Below are 26,962 nucleotides of genomic sequence, written 5' to 3'. Positions count from 1 at the left end.
GTACTTAAGTATCAAAAGTAAAAGTATAAATCATTTCAAACTCCTTATATTAAGCCAACCAGATGGCATGATTTTTATTTTTTCTATTTTACGGATAGCCAGGGGCACACCCAAACACTCAGACATAATTTACAAACAAGGCATTTGTGTTTAGTGAATCCGCCAGATCAGGTAGTTGGGATGACCCGGGATGTTATCTTGATAAGTGCGTGAATTGGACCATTTTCCTGTCCTGCTAAGCATTCAAAAATGTAACAAGTACTATAATGAAACAGCAGGGAGCAGGTCTCGAACCCTCAACCTTCTAGCCCGAGGTCCGGTGCGCTATCGACTGTGCCGCAAAAGCATGCTCGTGCGGCAGGGTCGATTTCCGCGCTTATAAACCCAGGCTCGTTACAGTACTTTTGGGTGTCAGGGAAAATGTATGGAGTAAAAAGGAAGATGACCACGGATGGCGGTGAGATATGCCAACATGCCGTGGATTTCTATTATGTCCCTCTATATGGCGGAGGATGGTTGTTACATGGACTTCCTCAATTGGGCCCTGAGCAGAGAGCTGCTTTGGACTCTGACATTACTCTTCAGGAGCTTTCCATTTCAGTTATGCAGCTCTCATCAGCCCGAGCCCCTGGCGTTGATGGTTTACCATCTGAGTTGTATAACTTTTGGGGGTCTATTGGGGGTATTTTTTATAAAGTGCGGTGTGAATCTTTCAATGAGGGTTCTCTTCCTGTATCCTGTCAACATGCTGTGCTTTCATTGTTGCCCCCCCCCCCCCCCCCCCCCCCCCCAACAAATGGCATCCTGTGTGCAGAATATCAAATTATATGGAAGTGATTCTCAAATGGGTTGAAATGAATATCTGGGACTGTTATCTGGACCAGTCTTACTGTGTACCTGACCACTCTATTGTTGATAACTTATTTCTAATAAGAGATGTTTTTGACATTTGTAAACTGTCTGATGTGAATGTGGGTTTTCTTTATTGGATCAGGAGAAGGCTTTTGACCGTGTGGATCACCAGTACTTTTTCAAAACAATGAAAAGCCTTTGTGTTTGGGGATGTTTTTTTGTCTTGGATGAGTTTACTGTATGCTGGGGCCTCATGTATCGTGAAGGTGGGGGTGTGGTTTGAGCTGCCCCATCCCTGTCCAGAGGGGTATCAGGCTGTGATGCCCAAATTCAGGACAGTTATATTGTCTGACAATTGAACCAATGCTTTGTTTTTTAAGAGCGAGGCTTACTGGTTTCTCTGAGCCAGGGGTTATGAAGGGACCTACGATAGCACTGTCTGTGTATGCAGATGGTGACAGTTTTTATTACAGGGGGTGAGGATGTTAAGCTTCTCTCAAACGCTCTGAAGGTGTATGAGGGGGCCTCCTCAGCTAGAGTTAATTGGGAAAAGAGTGAATCACTGTGGGCAGGTCAGCTTCAGATAGGGTTCGCTCCACGGTTACCACGGGGGCTCCAGTGGGGCAGAGTTGGGATGAAGACTTTGGTTTTTTTTCTAGGCTCTGATGTATTTCAGAAAAAGAACTGGGAGGGTGTAGTGGAGAAGGTGTGTGCCAGATCGTCTAGGTGGAAATGGGAGCTACCCCAGCTGTCTTATAGGTGAAGGGTTCTGCTAGCCAATAACCTAGCCGCCTCTACCTTGTGGCACAGACTAATGATTTTACAGCCACCGGGAGGCCTGATACAAAAGCTTCAGAGGACACTTGTCAATTTCTTCTTGTCTGGACAACATTGGATTAAAGTTGCTGCCCTGTACCTGCCACTGCACAAGGGTGGGCAAGGCCTGGTGGACATTTCTTCTAGGATCATGGCTTTCCGGCTTCAAGCAGCCCAGAGACTGTTGTACAGTGACGGTTCTAGCTGGGTCAATACAGTCTACACGATGAGGAGAGCGGGCTGTTTGGGCATAGACAAGCCCCTTTTCCTCTTAAAACTAGAGGGGGGTGATTTGTCTGACCTGACTCCATTCTATGAGTCTGTTATGCAGGCTTGGAGAGTGTCCGATATGTCCCGTAAGGCTGGCACGCCACCAGGGATGTGGCTTTTTGAAGAGCCTCTGATCCAGTCCCATGCTGTGGGTTCAGCCAGCCTATGTTCATGCATGTTAGGTGTGGGGCGTACCAAGCTGGGTCATCTGATGCGGAGCAGGAGCAGAGCGTTGGAGGAGCTGGGAGAAAGAGCGGGAATCCGATTATCTCACCTACTGAGGAAGGTCGTAGCTGAGGTCTGATGTTCCTTGCCAGTACTTCATCGGCAGTATGTGACTGATACTTCCAACTCTGATCGGTGGACGGAGGGTCTGGATTATGTGTTCCCTGCGCTGAATGTTAGTGCTGCGGCGAGGGCATTAGAGGAGGAAGTGGGGATGCTGCTTTCCTTCCATACCCCGGAGCTGGGAGGTGGGAAAGAAGGCCATGTACATAATGTGTAAAAGTGTCCCGTGCTTCTTCCCAGGAAGGGGTAAAATGGAGGAGGTGAGCGGGTGTGTTTGTCACAACTTCCGCCGAAGACGGCTCCTCTCCTTGTTCGGGCGGCGTTCGGTGGTCGACGTCACCGGCTTTCTAGCCATCGCCGCTCCATTTTTCATGTATCCATTTGTATTGTCTTGTTCCCTGCACACCTGGTTTTCATTCCCCAATCAATCTACATGTATTTATTCCTCTGTTCCTCATCATGTCTTTGTGGAAGATTGTTTGTGTTACGTGTGTATTGGCTTGTTTTTTCCGTGTTATTTTTCACAAAGATGTTTATTATTAACTTCTCTGGGATATGTGGGACGCTAGCGTCCCACCTGGCCAACATCCAGTAAAAATGCAGAGTGCTAAATTCAAATCAATTACAAGAAACATTAACTTTCATGAAATCACACATGCAATACACCAAATTACACCAATACACCAAAAATCCAGCCAACGTGTCAGATTTCAAAAGGCTTTACGGCGAAAGCAAACGATGCTATTAACTGAGTACAGCACCCCAGCAAACAAACACAGACAATCATATTTCAACCCGCCAGGCGTGACACAAAATGCAGAAATAAAGATATAATTCATGCCTTACCTTTGACGAGCTTCTTCTGTTGGCACTCCAAAATGTCCCATAAACATCACAAATGGTCTTTTTGTTCGATTAATTCCGTCGTGCTCAAAAAAATAAAGGGAACACAAACAACACAATGTAACTCCAAGTCAATCACACTTCTGTGAAATCAAACTGTCCACTTCGGAAGCAACACTGATTGACAATACATTTCACATGCTGTTGTGCAAATGGAATAGACAAAAGGTGGAAATTATAGGCAATTAGCAAGACACCCCCAATAAAGGAGTGGTTCTTCAGGTGGTGACCACAGACCACTTCTCAGTTCCAATGCTTCCTGGCTGATGTTTTGGTCACTTTTGAATGCTGGCGGTGCTTTCACTCTAGTGGTAGCATGAGACGGAGTCTACAACCCACACAAGTGGCTCAGGTAGTGCAGCTCATCCAGGATGACACATCAATGCAGCTGTGGCAAGAAGGTTTGCTGTGTCTGTCAGCGTAGTGTCCAGAGCATGGAGGCGCTACCAGGAGACAGGCCAGTACATCAGGAGACGTGGAGGAGGCCGTAGGAGGGCAACAACCCAGCAGCAGGACCGCTACCTCCGCCTTTGTGCAAGGAGGAGCACTACCAAAGCCCTGCAAAATGACCTCCAGCAGGCCACAAATGTGCATGTGTCTGCTCAAACGGTCCGAAACAGACTCCATGAGGGTGGTATGAGGGCCCGACGTCCACAGGTGGGGGTTGTGCTTACAGCCCAACACCGTGCAGGACGTTTTTCATTTGCCAGAGAACACCAAGATTGGCAAATTCGCCACTGGCGCCCTGTGCTCTTCACAGATGAAAGCAGGTTCACACTGAGCACATGTGACAGTCTGGAGATGCCGTGGAGAACGTTCTGCTGCCTGCAACATCCTCCAGCATGAGCGGTTTTGCGGTGGGTCAGTCATGGTGTGGGGTGGCATTTCTTTGGGGGGCCGGGCCGCACAGCCCTCCATGTGTTCACCAGAGGTAGCCTGACTGCCATTAGGTACCGAGATGAGATCCTCAGACCCCTTGTGAGACCATATGTTGGTGCGGTTGGCCCTGGGTTCCTCCTAATGCAAGACAATGCTAGACCTCATGTGGCTGGAGTGTGTCAGCAGTTCCTGCAAGAGGAAGGCATTGATGCTATGTACTGGCCCGCCCGTTCCCCAGACCTGAATCCAATTGAGCACATCTGTGACATCATGTCTCGCTCCATCCACCAACGTTGCACCACAGACTGTCCAGGAGTTGGCGGATGTTTTAGTCCAGGTCTGGGAGGAGATCCCTCGGGAGACCATCCGCCACCTCATCAGGAGCCTTCCCAGGCGTTGTAGGGAGGTCATACAGGCACGTGGAGGCCACACACACTACTGAGCCTCATTTTGACTTGTTTTAAGGACATTACATCAAAGTTGGATCAGCCTGCAGTGTGGTTTTCCACTTTAATTTTGAGTGTGACTCCAAATCCAGACCTCCATGGGTTGATACATTTGATTTCCATTGATCATTTTTGTGTGATTTTGTTGTCAGCACATTCAACTATGTAAAGAAAAAAGTATTTAATAAGAATATTTCATTCATTCAGATCTAGGATGTGTTATTTTAGTGTTCCCCTTATTTTTTTGAGCAGTGTATATCCAAAATGTCCATTTATTTGGTGTGTTTGATCCAGAAAAACACCGGTTCCAACTCGCGCAACATGACTACAAAATATCTCATAAGTTACCTGTAATCTTTGTCCAAACATTTCAAACAACTTTCCTAATACAACTTTAGGTATTTTTTTACGTAAATAATTGATCAAATTGAAGACGGGATAAACTGTGCTCAATACCGGAGGAAAACAAAGTGTAGCGAGCTTTCAGGTTACACGCCTCTAACAGAGTACACTTCTCTCTACCCTCGTTTTTAACAGTGCTACTTCTTCATTTCTCAAAGGAAAAACCTCAACCAATTTCTAAAGACTTGACATCCAGTGGAAGCAATAGGAACTGCAAGCAAGTCCCTTAGAAATCTGGATTCCTAATGAAAACCCATTGAAAAGAGTGACCTAAAAACACAATTCTGAATGGTTTGTCCTCGGGGTTTCGCCTGCCAAATAAGTTCTGTTATACTCACAGACATCATTCAAACAGTTTTAGAAACTTCTGAGTGTTTTCTATCCAAATCTACTAATGCATATATATGCATATTTTAGCTTCTGGGCCTGAGTAGCAGGCAGTTTAATTTGGACATGCTTTTCATCCGGACGTGAAAATACTGCCCCCTATCCCAATGAAGTTAAACATAATTCTTGTGACTGTTTTGCGTGTTTTGCACTTTTGCCTAAATAAAGTGTGCGCCTGTTCACAAATCTCTGCTCTCCTGCACCTGACTTCACTACCAGTACGCACACATCTGACAGTTTGGTCCGAGAGACTGACATTTCTTCCCATTCCTCCTTGCAAAACAGCTCGAGCTCAGTGAGGTTGGATGGAGAGCATTTGTGAACAGCAGTTTTCAGTTCTTTCCACAGATTCTCGATTGGATTCAGGTCTGGACTTTGACTTGGCCATTCTAACACCTGGATATGTTTATTTTTGAACCATTCCATTGTAGATTTTGCTTTATGTTTTGGATCATTGTCTTGTTGGAAGACAAATCTCTGTCCCAGTCTCAGGTCTTTTGCAGACTCCATCAGGTTTTCTTCCAGAATGGTCCTGTATTTGGCTCCATCCATCTTCCCATCAATTTGAACCATCTTCCCTGTCCCTGCTGAAGAAAAGCAGGCCCAAACCATGATGCTGCCACCACCATGTTTGACAGAGGGGATGGTGTGTTCAGGGTGATGAGCTGTGTTGCTTTTATGCAAAACATAACGTTTTGCATTGTTGCCAAAAAGTTCCATTTTTATTTCATCTGACCAGAGCACCTTCTTCCACATGTTTGGTGTGTCTCCCAGTTGGCTTGTCGCAAACTTTAAACGAACACTTTTTATGGATATCTCTAAGAAATGGCTTTCTTCTTGCCACTCTTCCATAAAGGCCAGATTTGTGCAATATACGACTGATTGTTGTCCTATGGACAGAGTCTCCCACCTCAGCTGTAGATCTCTGCAGTTCATCCAGAGTGGTCATGGGCCTCTTGGCTGCATCTCTGATCAGTCTTCTCCTTGTATGAGCTGAAAGTTTAGAGGGACGGCCAGGTCTTGGTAGATTTGCAGTGGTCTGATTCTCCTTCCATTTCAATATTATCGCTTGCACAGTGCTCCTTGGGATGTTTAAAGCTTGGGAAATCTTTTGTATCCAAATCCGGCTTTAAACTTCTTCACAACAGTATCTCGGACCTGCCTGGTGTGTTCCTTGTTCTTCATGCTCTCTGTGCTTTTAACGGACCTCTGAGACTATCACAGTGCAGGTGCATTTATACGGAGTCTTGATTACACACAGGTGGATTGTATTTATCATCATTAGTCATTTAGGTCAACATTGGATCATTCAGAGATCCTCACTGAACTTCTGGAGAGAGTTTGCTGCACTGAAAGTAAAGGGGCTGAATAATTTTGCACGCCCAATTTTTCAGTTTTTGATTTGTTAAAAAAGTTTGAAATATCCAATAAATGTCGTTCCACTTCATGATTGTGTCCCACTTGTTGTTGATTCTTCACAAAAAAATACAGTTTTATATCTTTATGTTTGAAGCCTGAAATGTGGCAAAAGGTTGCAAAGTTCAAGGGGGCCGAATACTTTCGCAATGCACTGTACATACACATGGATTTTGTGTTGTAGAGTAGTGGCCTGAGTGCACACGCTTAATGTGTTGTAAAATGTATTGAATTGTATATAACATTACAGATCTGAGCCATATGGTGTAATTGAGTAAATGGGTCACGATCGTCTGAATGAATGGACCAAGGCGCAGCGTACTTAGAGTTTCACATGTTTAATAAATATGAAACTCACCAAAAACAATATAGAAGAAAACGAAACGTGACGTTCTGGGCTGCTCACAGGCAGCTACACAAAAAACAAGGTCCCACAAAAAAACTGTGGGAAAAGGCTGCCTAAATATGATCCCCCAATCAGAGACAACGATAGACAGCTGCCTCTGATTGGGAACCATACCAGGCCAACATAGAAATGAAAAAACTAGACTACCCACCCTAGTCACACCCTGACCTAACCAAAATAGAGAATAAAATAATCTCTAAGGTCAGGGCGTGACAAAATGTACAGCTTGGACAAGAGGAGATAGGGTATTACTGCATTTACAGTCAACTCAGGTTTGCATCATGATATAGGCCCTACCTGACCTACAGTACCAGTCAAAAGTTTGGACACACCTACTCATTCAAGGGTTTTTCTTAATTTTTTTACTATTTTCTATATTGTAGAATAATAGTGAAGACATCAAAACTATGAAATAACACATTGAATCATGTGGTAACCAAAAAAGTGGTTAACAAATCCAAAAATATTTGAGATTATTCAAACTAGCCACCCTTTGCCTTGATGACAGCTTTGCACACTCTTGAGATTCTCTCAACCAGCCTCACCTGGAATGCTTTTCCAAGTCTTGAAGGAGTTCCCACATATGCTGAGCACTTGTTGGCTGCTTTTCCTTCACTCTGTGGTCCAACTCATCCCAAAATCATCAGAATTGGGTTGAGGTCAGGTGATTGTGGAGGCCAGGTCATCTGATGCAGCACTCCATCACTCTCCTTCTTGGTCAAATAGACCTTACACAGCCTGGAGGTGTGTTGGGTTGTTGTCCTGTTGAAAAACAAATTATAGTCCCACTAAGCGCAAACAAGATGGAATGGCGTATCGCTGCAGAATGCTCTGGTAGCCATGCTGGTTAAGTGTGCCTTGAATTCTAAATATCACTGACAGTGTCACTAGCAAAGCACCATCACACCTCCTCCTCCATACTTCACGGTGAGAACCACACATGCAGAGATCATCCGTTCACCTATTCTGCATCTCACAAAGACATGGAGGTTGGAACCAAAAATCTCAAATTTGGACTCATCAGAACGAAGGGCAGTGTCCATTGCTAATGTCCATTGCTCGTGTTTCTTGGCCCAAGGAAGTCTCTTCTTCTAATTGGTGTCCTTTAGTAGTGGTTTCTTTGCAGCAATTTGACCACTAAGACCTGATTTCACGCAGTCTCCTCTGTACAGTTTATTTTGAGATGTGTCTGTTACTTAACTCTGTGAAGCAATTTCTGAGGCTGGTAACTCGAATGAACTTACCCTCTGCAGCAGAGGTAACTCTGGGTCTTCTTTTCCTGTGTCGGTCCTCATGAGAGTTTCATCATAGCGCTTGATGTTTTTTGCGACTGCACTTAAAGAAATTTTCCTGATTGACTGACCTTCATGTCTTAAAGTAATGATGGACTGTCGTTGCTCTTTGCTTATTTAAGCTGTTGTCACGGCCGTCGTCGGAATGAGACCAAGGTGCAGCGTGGTGAGTGTACATTTTCTTTTATTTGTTAAAATGACGCCAACAAAAACGCCGTGAAGCTTACAAGGGCTGTAATACCCCTAACAAAGACAACTTCCCACAATGACAAAAGGGGAAAAAGGCTGCCTAAGTATGATTCCCAATCAGAGACAACGATAGACAGCTGTCCCTGATTGAGAACCATACCCGGCTAAAACAGAGAAATACAAAAACCTAGAAAACAGAACATAGAATGCCCACCCAAATCACACCCTGATCAAACCAAATAGAGACATAAAAAGTCTCTCTAAGGTCAGGGCGTGACAGCTGTTCTTGCCATAATAGCTGGTTGAGAGAATGCCAATAGTATGTAAAGCTGTCATCAAGGAAAAGGGTGGCTACTTTGAAAAATCTCAAATGTGTAATATATTTTGATTTGTTTAACTCTTTTTTGGTTACTACATGATTCCAAATGTGTTATTTAATAGTTTTGATGTCTTCACTATTATTCTACAATGTAGAAAATAGTAAAAATAAAGAAAAACCCTGTAATGAGTAGGTGTGTCCAAACTTTTGACTGGTACTGTATATCATGGAAGCTTTACATTTATATGTAGTTAATTAATTTTGATCTACTATGATAGCTGATAGCATCTGCCTTTGAACTGTGCAGGTGTTTGGCTTGGGGAATAAAACATATGAGCACTTCAATGCAATGGGAAAGCATACTGACAAGAGACTGGAAGAGCTGGGTGGCAGGAGGATCTATGACCTGGGAATGGGAGACGATGATGGCACGTGAGTAATAAATGAATCCATATTCATAAACATGTATGTTTTTATCTTATCAAAATATCCTATGACTGTGTTCTATGTCTGTCTTACCCTCTTCCCCAGCCTTGAGGAAGACTTTGTATCATGGAAGGAGCAGTTCTGGCCTGCTGTGTGTGAACACTTTGGGGTGGAGGCCACAGGAGATAACACCAGTTAATAGCTAGTTGGCTACCCCCCCTCGCTCTCCTGGTCAAACTGGTTGCCAAGTAGAGATATTTACTATGGAGCTCTAGGAGCAGATGTACATCATTTTATACATTTTGTTTAATGACCCAGAGGGCTGGTTTCCCAGAAACAAATTAAGCCTAGTTCAGGATAAAAAAATATTCTCAATTGAGATTCTCCATTGAAAAGCTTTATAGTCCAGGACTAGACTTAATCTGTGTCTGGGAAACCAGCCTATAATGTTTTACTTTGTATTCCGATTCAATACAGAACAAGGGATCTTGGTAATATCACCAGCTATGAATCCTGGACATATCAGATATAGTAAACAATTGATTAAGTCATGTTTGATAGACCCTGACATTGTTTGCATGTTTTCAGAAAAACAACCATAAAGCTTAAACTGCAAATAACAAACCTGGTTAACACATTTGGTTAAACAACGGCACATTTCCATTTCAAATTCTGTTTGCATGCATAATAGTGCCTGACATGAATGTCTCCCCTGTGCTTTGAGGCTTTTCACTCTGCTCTGCATGGCATCCAACCCTTTTACCATACGCACATGCATCATAGCATTTGCATCACAGAGAGCGAACCCCACTAAAAGCGTATGTGGCTGTCCATATCCAGACGGATTACCAGGACGTGTACTCAAAGCATGCGCGGATCAACTGGCAAGTGTCTTCACTGACATTTTCAACCTCTCCCTGACCGAGTCTGTAATACTTACATGTTTCAAGCAGACCACCATAGTCCCTGTGCCAAAGGAAGCGAAGGTAACCTGCCTAAATGATTACCGCCCCTGTAACACTCACTTTGGTAGCCATGAAGTGCTTTGCAAGGCTGGTCATGGCTAACATCAACAGCATCCTCCCAGATACCCTAGACCCACTCCAATTCTCATACTGCCCCAACAGATCCACAGATGACACAATGTCAATCGCACTCCACACTGCCCTTTCCGACATGGACAAAAGGAACACCTATGTGAGAATGCTGTTCATTGACTACAGCTCAGTGTTCAACACCATAGTGCCCACGAAGCTCATCACTAAGCTAAGGACCCTGGGACTAAACACCTCCCTTTCCAACTGAATCCTAGACTTCCTGACGGGCTGCCCCCCGTCCGGAAGGGTAGGCAATAACATGTCTGCCACGCTGATCCTCAACACTGGAGCCCCCCAGGGGTGTGTACTTAGTCCCTCCTGTACTCCCTGTTCATCCATGACTGCGTGGCCAAACACAACTCCAATACCATCATTAAGTTTGCAGAAGACACAACAGTGTCAGCCTGATCACCGACAACGATGAGACGGCCTATAGGGAGGTCAGAGAACGGGCCGTGGTGCCAGGACAACAACCTCTCCCTCAATGTGAGCAAGACAAAGGAGCTGATTGTGGACTACAGGAAAAGGCGGGCCGAACAGGGCCCCATTAACATCAATGGGGCTGCAGTGGAGCGAGTCGAGAGTTTCAAGTTCCTTGGTGTCCACATCACCAACGATCTATCATGGTCCAAACACACCAAGACAGTCATGAAGAGGGCACGACAAAACCTTTTCCCCTCAGGAGACTGAAAATATTTGGTCTGGGTGCCCAGATCCTCAAAAAGTTCTACAGCTGCACTATCGAGAGCATCCTGACATGTTGAATCACCGCCTGGTATGGCAACTGCTCGGCATCTGACCGTAAGGCGCTGCAGAGGGTAGTGTGTACGGGCCAGTGCATAACTGGAGCCAAGCTTCCTGCAATCCAGGACCTCTACAATAGGCGGTGTCAGAGGAAAGCCCATAAAATTGTCAGACTCCAGTCACCCAAGTCATAGACTGTTTTCTCTGCTACCTCACGGCAAACAGTACTGGAGTGCCACGTCTAGGACCAAACGGCTTCTACCCCCAAGCCATAAGACTGCTTGTTACGGATACAGGTATCCTGTGTCTGTGTGTATCCTGTGTCTGTGTGTATCCTGTGTCTGTGTGTATCCTGTGTGTGTTTCTTTTCTCTCCTTCTCCCCTCACAGGTGAAAATCATTACTCCCCAATCAGTCAACAATCAACCCATCAATCAGAAGACACACCTCCTCCTGTTTCCTACCCTATCACAGTTCCTTCCCCATGGTTTAAAAACCCCATCATTTGTTTGTTCAAGAGAGCTCAATCTTTGTAATGCCATGTTGGTAGATAGCTGTTCTTTGTAGATTTCAGGAGAGCTCAATCTTTGTAATGCCATGTTGGTAGATAGCTGTTCTTGATAGATTTCAGTAGCACAATCTCTTTATAAATGCCATGTATGTAGATCTCTCTCTCTGTGTATTAATTAACCTCTCTTTTGTTTGAGCACCTCCAAATCACTTTGTCATCACCTGTGAGTATTGTTTTGGTTATGGTGTTTGTTTGTTGCTGGTGGGAAAAGGGGAAACCAAGACAAGTCGCCCATGGGCATACACTACCCGTAGGTAAACTTTTAACACACACTAGTTAGAACTGGGTGGACCACCCACTGTATTTTTGGTTAGTTAGTTAGCTGTTGTTGAAATAGGCTAGTCTAGCTTAGGGGTGTTTTTGCATATTTGTTTATTTCCTTGGGTCCAGCTCAGCCCCTTTTCCTGCTCCCCCCCCATTACCGTGTGTTTTACAATAAACCCTGAGTTTGACGGTATTATTTCAGTTGTCCTGGTTATTTCGTTCACTTTTACTTTGTCACTGTTATAATTTACATGAGTTATGTTACGGGTCTCACTACCATCCCCCCTAGACTGTCGGGCCAAAAGAGATTCGTAACATAAGTGGGGGCTCATCCGGGATTTGTCTTTACTGACACCCATGCCGCTCATGTAGATTGTTGTAGTGGTATAGTTCAGTGTTGAGCGTCATAGCTGAAGTAGCATTAGTGTTTGCTATTTTCGTTGGCTCTTGTGAAGTAGTGTAAGATGGCTACTTTTGATTTGAAGTCCTTTTTGGATAATCCTTCGTGGGAGGTTTTTGATAAATGTCGTAGAGTTGATTTAGTGACCTTGGCTGACCATTACTCAATATCGATTCCGCAGAGTGTAGTTAAGGCGGAGGTTAAACAGCTAGTGTTAAATGTATTGTTGGAAGAGCAGGTGCTTGTGTTACCGCTGCCTGAGCATACTAACCCTGTAGGGGATGTAACTGCTCCTATAAGCCCATTGGTATCTGATAATGAGGGCGAGGCTAAAACACCAGCCACATTGTCCCATTTTGATCCACTCTCCCCACTGTCAAACGGTGATGCCAGAAGGGATGTCTGTTTAGCACAGTTCCAACTAGAGGTGGAAGAGAGCCCAAATTAGGCGAGAGACTCTCCAGTTGGAGATGTGTAAAATTGAGGCAGAAAAAGAACGAGAACAACGGAAGATGATGTGTAAAATTGAGGCAGAAAGAGAACAGCGGCAGATGACGTTTAAAATGCGCCAGATGGAACTGGAGGCAGAGACAGCGAGGCTAGCCTTCGTTCCTACTGTGCCTGTTTGTGAGCCGTCCTCACCTGCTGTGTCCTCAAACACGTTTGACATTAGTAGGCAGATAGCCTTAGTACCTTTGTTCAGAGAGTCGGAGGTTGACTCCTATTTTTGTGTATTTGAGCGTATAGCCGTAGCATTGAAGTGGCCTGAAGAGGTATGGTGCCTATTACTTCAGTGTAAATTAACTGGTAAAGCCCAAGAGGTTTTGTCAGCGCTACCTCTGGAGGACAGTTTGAATTATGAAGTGGTCAAAGCTACTGTTCTTCGTGCCTATGAGCTTGTGCCTGAGGCATACCGACAGAGATTTAGGTCTCATAGAAAGTCTTCTAGTAAGACTTATGTGGAATTTGCTAGAGATAAGGGAAATCTGTTTGATAAATGGCATGCTGCTAGTAAGGTAACTGATTTCAACTCTCTCCGGGAGTTAATCTTGTTGGAAGAGTTAAAAAATTGCTTACCCGAACGCATTGTAGTTTACCTAAACGAACAGAAAGTATCCTCCCTGGCAGAAGCGTCTGTGTTGGCAGACGAGTTTGTGTTGACGCACAAGAGTGTGTTTTCGGCTCAAACTGAGAGTAGAACCACTGAGTTTCCTACCTTTAGCCCTAGTCGGCCCGCAGTAGTATATCAAGCACGCCAGAAGAATGAGCGTTCCTGTTTCTATTGTCATAAAGTGGGACATATGATTAATGATTGCTTCCTGCTTAAACGCAAACAAGGGATGCCTCTTCGTGCCAAGCCGCCAACAGGTGTTGGTCTAATTCGTACGGTTGTGAGGTCTGCAACAAAACAGGTGCCTCAGGGTAACTGTAGTTTGAAAGACTCAGTCCCCGACCGCAGTTATGAACCATTCATTTTCGAGGGGTTTGTGTCCCTAACGAATGACGAAGCGTCTCAGCGTCCGGTTAAAATCCTTAGAGATACTGGTGCGGCGCAGTCGTTTATATTGTCTGATGTGTTGCCCTTATCTGACGATACATACTGTGGTTCCAGTGTGTTAGTGCAGGGTATTGAAATGGGTTTTGTCCCAGTGCCGTTGCACTTTGTGAAAGTACACTCTGAGTTAATCAGTGGAATATTCAGAGTGGGGGTACGTCCTAAGTTGCCAGTGAAAGGTGTGACCTTTATAATGGGTAACGATATTGCCGGAGGAAAGGTAGTACCCGTATTGGAAGTATTGGATAAAAGTGACCACTCTCTCTCGAATGAGTTGGCACAGAGTTATCCACATGTGTTCCCCGCTTGTGCTGTCACTCGTGCTCAGGCACTACAAGAGGGTGACGTGATAGATTTGTCGAACACTGTTCTGTTCAAAGAGGATGATCAAGAGGACGGATTGTGTGATACCTCTGAGAAGCTGATCCCCTCTGACAAACAGCCCAGGAAAGAATTAAAGAACGTTGAACTTATTGCTGATGCAATACAGTTACCAGTCACTCGTGAGCAGCTGATTGCTAACCAAAAGGTTGACAACAAGCTTACTAAATGTTTTTCTAGTGTTGTCTCGTTAGAAGAGGTGAAGAAGAAGAATGTGGCTTACTTCATTGATGGTAATCTCCTCATGCGTAAATGGAAATCCCATGTTGATGCAGGTGGAGATTGGAATGCTGTTTACCAAATAGTGATTCCTACAGCCTTTCGACAGAATGTGTTATCCCTTGCTCATGATCACCAGTGGTCTGGTCATTTAGGAATTACAAAGACGTATGATCGGATCCTTCGACATTTTTTTTGGCCGGGTTTAAAACAAGATGTGGCTCAGTTCTGTCGGACATGCCACACCTGTCAGATAACAGGAAAACCAAATCAGGTTATTCCTCCCGCTCCTCTGTGTCCTATACCTGTCATAGGTGAACCATTTGAGCATGTGGTGGTTGATTGTGTCGGACCGTTACCGAAGACAAAATCGGGTAACCAGTTTTTGTTAACGATAATGTGTATGGCTACAAGATACCCCGAGGCTATTCCTCTGAGAAGGATTACAGCTCCGATAGTGAGTAAAGCCTTAATAAAATTCTTCACGACATTCGGGTTACCGAAGGTGGTACAAAGCGATCAAGGTACCAATTTCCTATCCAAGCTCTTCAAGCAGGTGTTGAAATCCTTATCAATTACGCACCGTGTATCAAGCGCCTATCACCCAGAGTCTCAGGGTGCGCTTGAAAGATGGCATCAGACACTGAAGTCTATGCTACGTAAATATTGTTTGGAATCTGAGAAAGATTGGGATGAGGGAGTTCCTCTAGTTTTGTTTGCTGCTCGTGAAACTGTGCAGGAGTCCCTAGGTTTCAGCCCGGCTGAACTAGTGTTTGGTCACACAGTAAGAGGACCAATGAAAGTCCTTAAAGAACAGTTCTTGTCCCAAGAGTTGTGTACCAGAGATGAGAATGTGTTGGACTATGTTAGTCGCTTTCGTGAGCGCCTACACCAAGCTTGTGCTCTTGCAAAGGAAGCTCTGTCTTCCTCACAGAGGAGCATGAAAAGACACTATGATAAAGAGGCTGTTTCTCGTCCACTACAGCCAGGTGACCAAGTACTGGTGTTATTACCTGTTCCAGGATCTTCACTGTCAGCTCGTTTCTCTGGTCCTTATTTAATTGAAAAGAAAATAAGTGAAACTGACTATGTGCTTCAAACTCCTGATAGACAACGCCAATCTCGTGTGTGTCACATTAACATGTTGAAAGCTTACCACACCCGACCCATCACACAGTTAGATAGTTCAAAAACTGAGGAAGGTACTGCTGTCTCCTCTGCTACTACTGCGATGATAGTGGACTGTCATATTGATGATGATGGCTTGGAGTTGCGCAATACTCAGCAGCAGTGTGTTAGATTGCCCAACTCAGAAATGCTGCTGTCTATCCAGTCAGGTCTGGTTCATTTAACGGATGGACAGGCTAATGATATTGTGAGGCTACTACACAGTTTTCCATGTCTCTTTAATGACGTTCCTACTCGCACAAATGTGTTGGAACATGACATTAATGTTGGAAATGCTACACCTATCAAGCAACACCCATATCGTATCAACGCTTCCAAGAGGAAGATAATGAGGGATGAGGTGAGATATTTGTTGGAGAATGACCTGGCTAAGCCAAGTTCAAGCCCTTGGAGTTCTCCTTGCATTCTGGTTCCTAAACCTGATGGTACGTCCAGGTTATGTACGGATTATCGAAAGGTAAATTCTGTCACAATGCCAGATTCGTTCCCGTTACCCAGACTGGACGACTGTATCGACACTATTGGTGCTGCTAAGTATGTGACCAAGTTGGACCTCTTAAAAGGTTACTGGCAGGTTCCGTTAACTTCACGTGCTTCTGAGATTTCTGCCTTTGTGACCCCAGACAACTTCCTTCAGTACTCAGTCATGGCTTTTGGGATGCGAAATGCACCAGCCACTTTCCAACGACTGGTTAACTCTGTATTAGCTGGCGTTCCTAATTGTAGTGCATACCTTGATGACCTAGTGATTTATTCGTCTGAGTGGTCAGATCATGTTGACTTGCTAAGGGTAGTATGTGAACGGTTGGCAGCTGCTTCTCTAACCCTGAACTTGGCAAAGTGCGAGTTTGGGAAGGCTACTGTTACCTATCTCGGTAAAGAGGTTGGCCATGGACAGGTGCGCCCTGTTGATGCCAAGGTCTTGGCTATAACTGCATTCCCTGCACCTACCACTAGACGAGAGCTACGCCGCTTTTTAGGGATGGTTGGCTACTACCGTAGCTTCTGTAAAAATTTCTCTGCGGTAGTTGCTCCATTGACCGATTTGCTTAGTCCGGCTAGATCATTTGTGTGGTCCCCTGATTGTAAGAGAGCTTTTGAATCAGCGAAAGCACTCTTATGTAGTACCCCTGTACTTGCTGCTCCGGATTTTGAACAACCGTTCAAGCTTGAGGTAGATGCTACTGCAGCAGGACAAGAGTGGAGTAGATCATCCCGTTTGTTATTTTTCACGTAAATTTAATAAATGTCAAACAAACTATGCGACAATAGAACAAGAAGCTCTTGCTTTGTTGTTGGCTCTGCAATACTTCGAAGTATACATTGGTTCCAGTGCACTACCAGTGATTGTGTATACTGACCATAACCCCTTAGTTTTTCTCCACCGAATGTACAACCAGAACCAGCGCCTTATGCGTTGGGCGCTGATTGTACAAAATTATAATTTGGAGATCCGCCACAAAAAGGGTTCAGATAATGTGTTGGCAGATGCTTTGTCTCGTGTGTGAAGATGATTTCTGTATGTTTTGCAAGGTTGTTGATTTGTTGTGAGTGTTCATTTAAATACTGTAGTCGCAATCCCCCCTAGGGTTGCTCTTTTAAGGGTGGGAGTGTTACGGATACAGGTATCCTGTGTCTGTGTGTATCCTGTGTCTGTGTGTATCCTGTGTCTGTGTGTATCCTGTGTGTGTTTCTTTTCTCTCCTTCTCCCCTCACAGGTGAAAATCATTACTCCCCAATCAGTCAACAATCAACCCATCAATCAGAAGACACACCTCCTCCTGTTTCCTACCCTATCACAGTTCCTTCCCCATGGTTTAAAAACCCCATCATTTGTTTGTTCAAGAGAGCTCAATCTTTGTAATGCCATGTTGGTAGATAGCTGTTCTTTGTAGATTTCAGGAGAGCTCAATCTTTGTAATGCCATGTTGGTAGATAGCTGTTCTTGATAGATTTCAGTAGCACAATCTCTTTATAAATGCCATGTATGTAGATCTCTCTCTCTGTGTATTAATTAACCTCTCTTTTGTTTGAGCACCTCCAAATCACTTTGTCATCACCTGTGAGTATTGTTTTGGTTATGGTGTTTGTTTGTTGCTGGTGGGAAAAGGGGAAACCAAGACAAGTCGCCCATGGGCATACACTACCCGTAGGTAAACTTTTAACACACACTAGTTAGAACTGGGTGGACCACCCACTGTATTTTTGGTTAGTTAGTTAGCTGTTGTTGAAATAGGCTAGTCTAGCTTAGGGGTGTTTTTGCATATTTGTTTCTTTCCTTGGGTCCAGCTCAGCCCCTTTTCCTGCTCCCCCCCATTACCGTGTGTTTTACAATAAACCCTGAGTTTGACGGTATTATTTCAGTTGTCCTGGTTATTTCGTTCACTTTTACTTTGTCACTGTTATAATTTACATGAGTTATGTTACGGGTCTCACTACCATCCCCCCTAGACTGTCGGGCCAAAAGAGATTCGTAACACTGCTGAACAATTAATCTCAAATGGCCACCATGTATTTACATTGACACTACCTCCCCCTTCCATTTGTTGATACTTGCTGTTATTATCTATGCATAGCCACTTCACCCCTACCTACGTGTACAAATTACCTCAACTAACCTGTACCTCCGCACACTGACTCGGGAATGGTACCCCCTGTATATAGCCTCGTTATTGTTATGCTATTGTGTTACTTTTTATTATTTTTTACTTTAGTGTATTTGGTAAATATTTTCTTAAGATTTCTTGATCTGCACTGCTTGTAAGTAAGCATTTCACGGTAAGATCTACACTTGTTGTATTCGGCGCATGTGACAAATAAAGTTTGATTTGATATCGGTCCTTAGCTGCACTGATGGGTTATTTTTAGACTTCAAAGGTGTGTGATCATGAGTGGTGGAGATGCGGAGCAGGAAGTAACCACCTGTCCGTTTCTTCCTCTCCTTTAGCAACCAGCAGTACGAGTTGGTGTTTCCAACTGACATCAACATGAATAAGGTGTATACTGGGGAGATGGGTCGCCTCGAGCTTTGAGACCCAGAAACCGTGAGTTGACAACTTCACTCACACAGGAAGTGGTGTAGGGAGCTCAGCTATCAGGCGTAATGACAGAGCTGTGTTGTCATGGAACGGAATTAATAGATTATGATTGTTGTTCAGGGCAATAAAGGGATGACTGTTGTCATGACGCTGACATGATTATCACCATCTCCCCAATGCCAACAGCAAAGACAGTGTGCTTTTAGGGTGCATCTCAATAGTCTAGTCTAAATTATATTTTCCTTCATCTGCACTGATCTAAGAGAACTAGACAGGTGTAAACTAAATCCCTCTATAGACCTTGGCCAAAGTGCCTTCCCCTGTCTTCTCAGATCATTTAATTTTAATTTTATCCTTAATATTAGAAATCTCCTCTCAAATGTTAGTTATTTATTGAACCCTTTTTTACAACAGTAGCACTTTTCTCCATTTGTCTGAAATGGCTTTGTGATAACTCCAGTATTATTTGTCATTGGAGGCCTTTTGATGCAAAGAACCCCTCCTTGGCCACGGTAGCGGTTAGCCGCCAGCTGAACCAAGCCGGCGACCGACATCTGACGCATCTAGAGCTGGACATCTCAGGCTCCCAAATCAGGTATCTGCTCTTTTATTAATATTTTATATGAAAAGTCCTATGCCATTAAAGGTCCAATGCAGTTGTTTTTATCTCAATATCAAATCATTTCTGGGTAACAATTAAGTACCTTACTGTGATTGTTTTCAATTAAAATGGTCAAAAACAAACATTTCCCAAGCAAGAATTTTGCTAAGACTGTCTGGTCTGGAAAACAGAAAATATTGTTAGGTATGGAACTCTCTTATTGGGCTATTAACCAATTTACAACCTGGTGATGGCTGGCCAAAGCTCCATCCCACATTTCAGGCAGTCTTTGCAAACAGCTCTTACACTAAAAGGGCATTATCATTTTCACAATTTCACAGTATTATTCCAATGTCAAAGTGTGTAAATATAAATAAAACATAGGAAAATCACATTTTTGTCTGCAGTGGGCCTTTAAATATAATGCATTTCTGCCTTCCTATGCCTACTGCATTACTTCTGTCTGCTAACAAGTGTCAAGTTGGTTAATCAATTTTATTTTATTTTTCACACACTGGCAAAAAGCATGTAAATCTTGTATATGTAATGACATTTGCTTGTTATATAAATACAGTGGGAAGTCTTGTTCATCCATCTCCCCCTGTCTTTCTCCTTCCCTGTAGATATGACTCTGGAGACCACGTTGCTGTTTACCCCATTAATGACGTGTCAATAGTGAACAGAATAGGCCAGATCCTGGATGCCGACCTGGACACTTATCTCTCTCAACAACCTTGAAAGTCAGTTCTAAATCATGGCTCAGGGACATGATGTGAGCTACTTTGCATCTGTATTTGCATTGGAGTAGTTATTTTTTCCATTGGCATTTTCCATAATATTTGGTTGCAATATAATGCACATGATCTAGAGGTTGGAAAGATACTGCTGCACACATTGTCAACTAAACCATGTGGTCCACCATTAACAACCAAAATGGATGCAGTGGCCTCAAAATAAAGAGAACTTGAATCTTAAACAATGATGCTGATAAGATTCTTCATCTGTGTGTGTTTCAGAGGAGTCCAATAAGAAGCACCCATTCCCGTGTCCGACAACGTACCGCACGGCTCTGACCCACTATTTGGACATCACCAACCCCCCTCGCACCAACGTCCTGTTTGAGCTGGCCCAGTACGCCACCGACCCCAAGGACCAGGACATCCTGCGCAAGATGGCCTCCGCCTCCCAGGAGGGCAAGGTTGGCACCCCTCAAACCTCCTACTGACTGACACTCCACTGCCCACCCAGAAATGCATGCTGTCAATAGGTTTGAATAACTGTAAATGCTCTGTATCAATGAGCATGGTTACATCCATACAATAATGTGATTATTGTGGATAGTCAGGTTAATATAATAGTTTGTTTAAAACGTTTACATGCTTTGCAAGAAGAACGATTTCCCTAATAATCCTGTTTGTATGGACACATCTGACATCAGTCTACCTGATGGGACTTTTGATGAATGCTGAAAATCACCAATCAAATTAAACGTTCAACTACAGTGACCATGTTATTTTTGTTCAGACTATTTGATTCAGACATATAAAGTTTGTATGTGAAAACTATTTATAAGATGCATACTTTCAGTTTTTTCGAATTCACTTCACTCGAGCATAAGAGAGAAGCTTGCGCTACCCGCTGCTGACACTACCCGCTGCTGACACTACCCGCTGCTGGCACATGTGCAGATCAAATACACCACTGGAATGCCTACTAAGCTGTTTACATGTCCTAATATTTAGAAAAGATTGCTCAGAAAACCAGGTGTTTTAATCAGCGTATGCTTACTTCCATTATGACCTTACGCCGATTAAGAAAAGCAGAGTTAGGTGTTTACATGACGAATGCCATACTCTGCCTTCTGCTATAATCAGTTTAATATCAAATTATTAGTGTGTATGTAAACATACTCAATGGAGAGTAACTGTTGTCTGTCTGTCTCTCTGTCAGGGTCTGTACCAGAGCTGGGTGCTGGATTCTCAGAGGAACATCCTGGCTGTGTTGGAGGACATGCCGTCCCTCCACCCTACCATAGACCACCTGTGTGAGCTGCTGCCCCGCCTACAGGCTCGCTACTACTCCATCGCCTCCTCTGGCGAGTTGAGACCCACTATTAGAAAAAATAATAATACGTTGTCCATTTTAGGTAGAAATATATATTTGTACAGCAGAGCCCATGAAGGGAGAGCAATATAGGAGTTCAGGATATGATACCAGGAATCGGAGAACAGCTGACCTGTTATTGCCAGTTCAGTTTCCACTTTATCAGTTATTTGTTTCTTTATTTCGTTTCTTTGTTTACTTAACTGTGTATTGTCTTGATGTCAGGTGTACTCCGACATGGTGAGCATCTGTGCGGTGGTGGTGGAGTTCCAGACCAGCACAGGGCGGAGCTTCAAGGGAGTGGCCACCAACTGGCTGAAGAACAAGTTGGTGGTGACGGACAACGGCCACAAGGCCACGGTGCCCATGTACGTCCGCAAGTCCCAGTTCCGGCTGCCGTTCAAAGCCAGCAACCCGGTGGTGATGATTGGGCCCGGCACAGGCATCGCCCCCTTCATGGGCTTCCTCCAGGAGAGAGGCTGGATGAAGGAGCAAGGTAAACAGCTAGGGAGGAAGAAAGCCTGGGCCTCGTCTGGCATCTAAGTCTACTTATTGAATTGGAAAATTGAAATGTGTCCAGAGTGTGGATTTTCTGGTATTGTGTGGTATTTTGAAGAACATCTGTTAAAACAGAAGTGTTTGGCTTGTGCATAGAATAGATGGAGTCCACAGCAAGCAAGTCTCCATGTTCTACTGTGAATTTGTTTTCAACAAGTATCTTTTAATATTTTAGCATAAGGGAAAAGAGTGCCAGTGTGACAGTTTCACATCAAGAGTGTGTACTTACCTGGTAAAATAAGGGTTAAATAAAATAAGTAAATAAGAGTGTGTTGTTTTTCTATCAGGGAAGGATGTCGGTGAGACGATACTGTACTTCGGCTCCATTTCAGACCAGCTGTATATGTATAGTGTCTTCAGAAAGTATTCATACCCCTTCAATCAATCAAATTTCAATCACATTTATTTATAAAACCCTTCTTACATCAGCTGATGTCACCATGTGCTGTACAGAAACCCAGCCTAAAACCCCAAATAGCAAGCAATGCAGGTGTAGAAGCACGGTGGCTAGGAAAAACTCCCTAGAAAGGCCAGAACCTAGGAAGAAATTATTCTACATTTTGGAATTATTCCACATTTTGTTGTTAGGCTGAATTTAAAATTGATTAAATTTTTTTTTTTTAATTCACTCATCTATACACAATAACCCATTATGACAAAGTTTTTAGAAATGTTTGCTAATTTATTGAAAAGGATATTCAGAAATATCTAATTTACATAAGTATTCACACCACTGAGTCAATACATATTAGAACCACCTTTGGCAGCGATTACAGCTGTGCGTCTTTCTGGGTAAGTCTCTCTAAGAGCTTTGCACATCTGGATTGTACAATATTTGGACATTATTCCTTTTAAAATTCTTCAAGTTCTGTTAAGTTGGTTGATGATCTTTGCTAGACAGCCATTTTGAAGTCTTGCCATAGATTTTCAAGCCGATTTCAAAACTGTAATTAGGTCACTCAGGAACATTCAATGTCGTCTTGGTAAGCAACTCCAGTGTATATTTGGGCTTGTGTTTAAGGTTGTCGTACTGAAAGGTGAATTTGTCTCCCAGTGTCTGTTGAAAAGCAGACTGAACCAGGTTTTCCTCTCGGATTTGCCTATGCTTAGCTCTATTCCATTTATTTTTATCCCCCAAAATTCCCTAGTCCTTGCCGAAGATAAGCATACCCATAACATGATGTAACCACCACAATTCTTGAAAATATGAAGAGGGGTACTCAGTGATGTTTGGGAAAAATCCAACATAACATGTAACGCTTTCTTTTCAGGACAGTTCATTTCCTCCTTTTTTGCAGTTTTACTTTAGTGCCCTGTTGCAAACAAAATGCGTGTTTTGGAAACATTGTATTCTGTACAGGCTTCCTTCTTTACTCTGTCATTTAGGTTAGTATTGTGGAGTAATTAAAATGTTGTTGATCCATCCTCAGTTTTCTCCTGTCACAGCCGAGTTAGGAAGGACGCATGTATCTTTGTAGTGACTAGGTGTACACCATCCACAGTGTAATTAATAACTACACCATGCTCAAAGGGATATCAAATGTCTGCTTCTCTGCGAAGCATTGGAAAACCTCCCTCGTCTTTGTGGTGAATCTGTGTTTGAAATTCACTGCTTGACTGAGGGACCTTACAGATCATTGTATGTGTGGGGTACAAAGATGAGGTAGTCATTCAAAAATCATGTTCAACACTATTATTGCACACACAGTGAGTCCATACATCTTATTATGTGAGTTGTTAAGCACATTTTTACTCCTGAACTTATGTAGGCTTGCCACAACAAAGGGGTTGAACACTTGACTCAAGAGATTTGAGCTTTTCATTCTTTATAGCTTTCTAAATATTTCTAAAAACATAATTCCACTTTGACATTATGGGGTATTGAGTGTAGGCCAGTGACAGAATCTCAATTTATTCAATTTTAAATTCAGGCTGTAACACAACAAAATGTGGGTGTGAATACTTTCTGAAGACACTGTAAATGCTTTGAGGGTTTTTTGAAAATGAAAATCCATCATTATTGTGTGCCTTCTGTAAATATGGCTGCCACTAGTCTTTTCCTAGGGATGCTCGGAACATGGTGCGGGACGTGCAGAATGCCTTCTATGACATTGCTGAGGAGGTGGGAGGCCTCACACACACACACAGGCTGTGGCTTACATCAAGAAGCTGATGACAAAGGGCGGCTACTCTCAGGACGTGTGGAGCTAAAGAAGATGAAGCTAATGTTACATCACACACTCACAAACCCCTATGTTAACCTATTTAATTCTGGTGGAGGGTGAGTGGTAACGGTGAACTGTTTTAGAAGGTCAGCACATAATCACTAAATGGAAAGACGTATGGATGAATGTTTGTTGTACTTATTGTTTTGGTGTGTAATCTTACTGACAGCATTTTGTGGAGACTCGTGCTGAGAGGTAGTGCAATTCATTCAAGATTTGTTGGGAATGGTCTCATACTCCAAATGGACCCCTAACCCCCAGTCCTTTCATGTACACTGAACCAAAATATAAATGCAACATGTAAAGTGTTGGTCCCATGTTTCATGAGCTGAAATAAAAGATCACAGAAATGTTCCATACACACAAAAAGCTTATTTCTCTCAAATGTTGTGCACAAATGTTTACTTCACTGTTAGTGAGCATTTCTCGTTTGCCAAGATAATCAAAAAGCTTATTAAACAGCATGATCATTACACAGGTGCACCTTGTGCTGGGGACAATAAAAGGCCACTCTAAAATGTGCAGTTTTGTAACACAACGCCACCACAGATGTCTCATCTTTTGAGGGAGCGTGCAATTGGCATGCAGACTGCAGGGATGTCCACCAGAACTGTTGCCAGATAATTTAATTACAATTTCTCTACCATAAGCCACCTCCAACGTAATTTTAGAGAATTCCAACCGACCTCATAACCGCAGACCATGTGTAACCACGCCAGCCCAGGACCTCCACATCCGGCTCTTTCAGCTGCAGGATCGTTTGAGACCAACCACCCGGACAGCTGATGAAACTGGGTTTATACAACCAAAGAATTTCTGCACAAACTGTCAGAAACCATCTCAGGGAAGCTCATCTGCGTGCTCGTCGTCCTCACCAGGGTCTGACTTGACTGCATTTCGGCACCGTAACCGACTTCAGTGGGAAAATGCTCACCTTCGATGACAACTGGCATGCTGGAGAAGTGTGCTCTTCACAGATTAATCCCAGTTTCAACTGTACCGGGCAGATGGCAGACAGCGTGTATGGGGTGGAGTTATGGTATGGGCAGGCAGGCAGGCATAAGCTACTGACAACGAACACAATTGCATTTTTTCGATGGCAATTTGAATGCACAGAGATACCGTGACGAGGTCCTGAGGGCCATTGTCCTGCCATGTTTCAGCATGATAATGCATGAACCCATGTCACATGGATCGGTACACCATTTCTGGAAGCTGAAAATGTACCAGTTATTCGATGGCCTGCATACTCACCAGACATGTCACCCATTGAGCAGGCTTGGGATGCTCTGGATTGACATGTATGACAGTTTTTTCCAGTTTCCGCCAATATCCAGCAACTTCACACAGCCAATGAAGAAGAGTGGGACAACATTCCACAATCAACAGCCTGATCAACACCATGTGAAGGAGATGTCACGCTGCATGATGCAAATGGTGGTCACACTTGATACTGACTGGTTTCCTGATCCACGCCCCTACTTTTTTTTGACAGACACACATCTGTACTCCTAGTCATGTGAAATCCATAGATTAGGGCCTAATTTAAATTGAATGATTTCCTTATGAACTGTAACTCAGTAAAATCTTTGAAATGGTTGCATGTTGCGTTCATATTTTTGTTCAGTGTACATTTGGTCCATGCGCTCCTTTTAATGTTATGGACATTTTTGGAATAAACCAATTCGTGTTTTAAATAAACAGAGTGCAGACCTTCACTGTTTCCCATCAGGAGGAGTAAACAGAGGTGATTATGATATGAAATATTGCCTCTGGACGTTTATCATGCTGTGAAGTACCCACAAGGTGAAAACATATACATATATATTGTCAATTAACTTATCTGAAATGTCTAAGGCATTGAAAGTATTCTATATTTGCCGTCTTTAAATGTGTTTACAAGTTCAACATGGCTGACTATTCAGATGCACGAAGGATGTGTAAATACAGAGCAGTGCAAGATTAGTCAAATATTCAAACTAGTAGCATATTCATATTGTACCATACTGTACAATTCATACATTTAAATTGCAGTAACTGTTTAGTCATTGAGCCTTGTTTTTCACCGGTTCATTACAGAAAAGGTATTCGATTAAATGGTGGTTTACTGTAAAAAATGCCCAGGTGTTTTTTTTTCTCATCCTCTCCAACTGTAAGGCTTAGTGCCTACTAGTTATGTTTAGCTGGACACTACCTCGGCATTTAGGCAATGCAAAATGTGTTGTATGGTATGTGCACTTGCAGTCAACATGAATTCATCTATTGAGTTTGAGTTTATTTTTTACAGGGACAGTGCACATTAATCAACGTTTCAGTAAAAGTGCCGGTTTTAGCCAGCCGGCTAATTATTGTCATTTGTGTGTTCTGATAATCACTAATTCTGGTAGAACTTTATGTAGTTTTATTTTATTATGCTGATGGTTGAAAGCCTAATTACAAATGTTCAGCAGTCTATCATTTTAGCATGTCATTTTGTGTGTCTTTTAATATAAAAACCCCTCAACTATTGTAGTGATACAGAATCAAATATGACATGGTACATGTCATTTAAATAAGAAATGTGCCTTTTTACATTTTTCTCTTGCATTACTGATATCGTATAATGTGTTACATCATGACTTGTGTTACATGACTCTTACCACTTGATCCAGTTTTATATGCAAAATATATATTTGTATATGAACAGTATAAGTTTAAAGAATGCATTTGTAAATAAATAATAAATGGA

The 26,962-nt window shown here is 43.2% G+C and overlaps 1 pseudogene; it reads left to right on the top strand.

Annotated features, from left to right (window-relative positions):
• The first annotated feature begins 2,017 nt into the window (after positions 1-2,017).
• LOC139419198 (NADPH--cytochrome P450 reductase-like) lies at positions 2,018-24,433 on the top strand (annotated as a pseudogene).
• The last annotated feature ends 2,529 nt before the right edge of the window (positions 24,434-26,962 follow it).

Source organism: Oncorhynchus clarkii, chromosome 10, assembly GCF_045791955.1.
Source record: "Oncorhynchus clarkii lewisi isolate Uvic-CL-2024 chromosome 10, UVic_Ocla_1.0, whole genome shotgun sequence".
Classification (NCBI taxonomy): domain Eukaryota; kingdom Metazoa; phylum Chordata; class Actinopteri; order Salmoniformes; family Salmonidae; genus Oncorhynchus; species Oncorhynchus clarkii.
The sequence above is the reverse complement of the archived record's forward strand: the minus strand, read 5'-3'. Positions and strand labels throughout refer to the sequence as shown.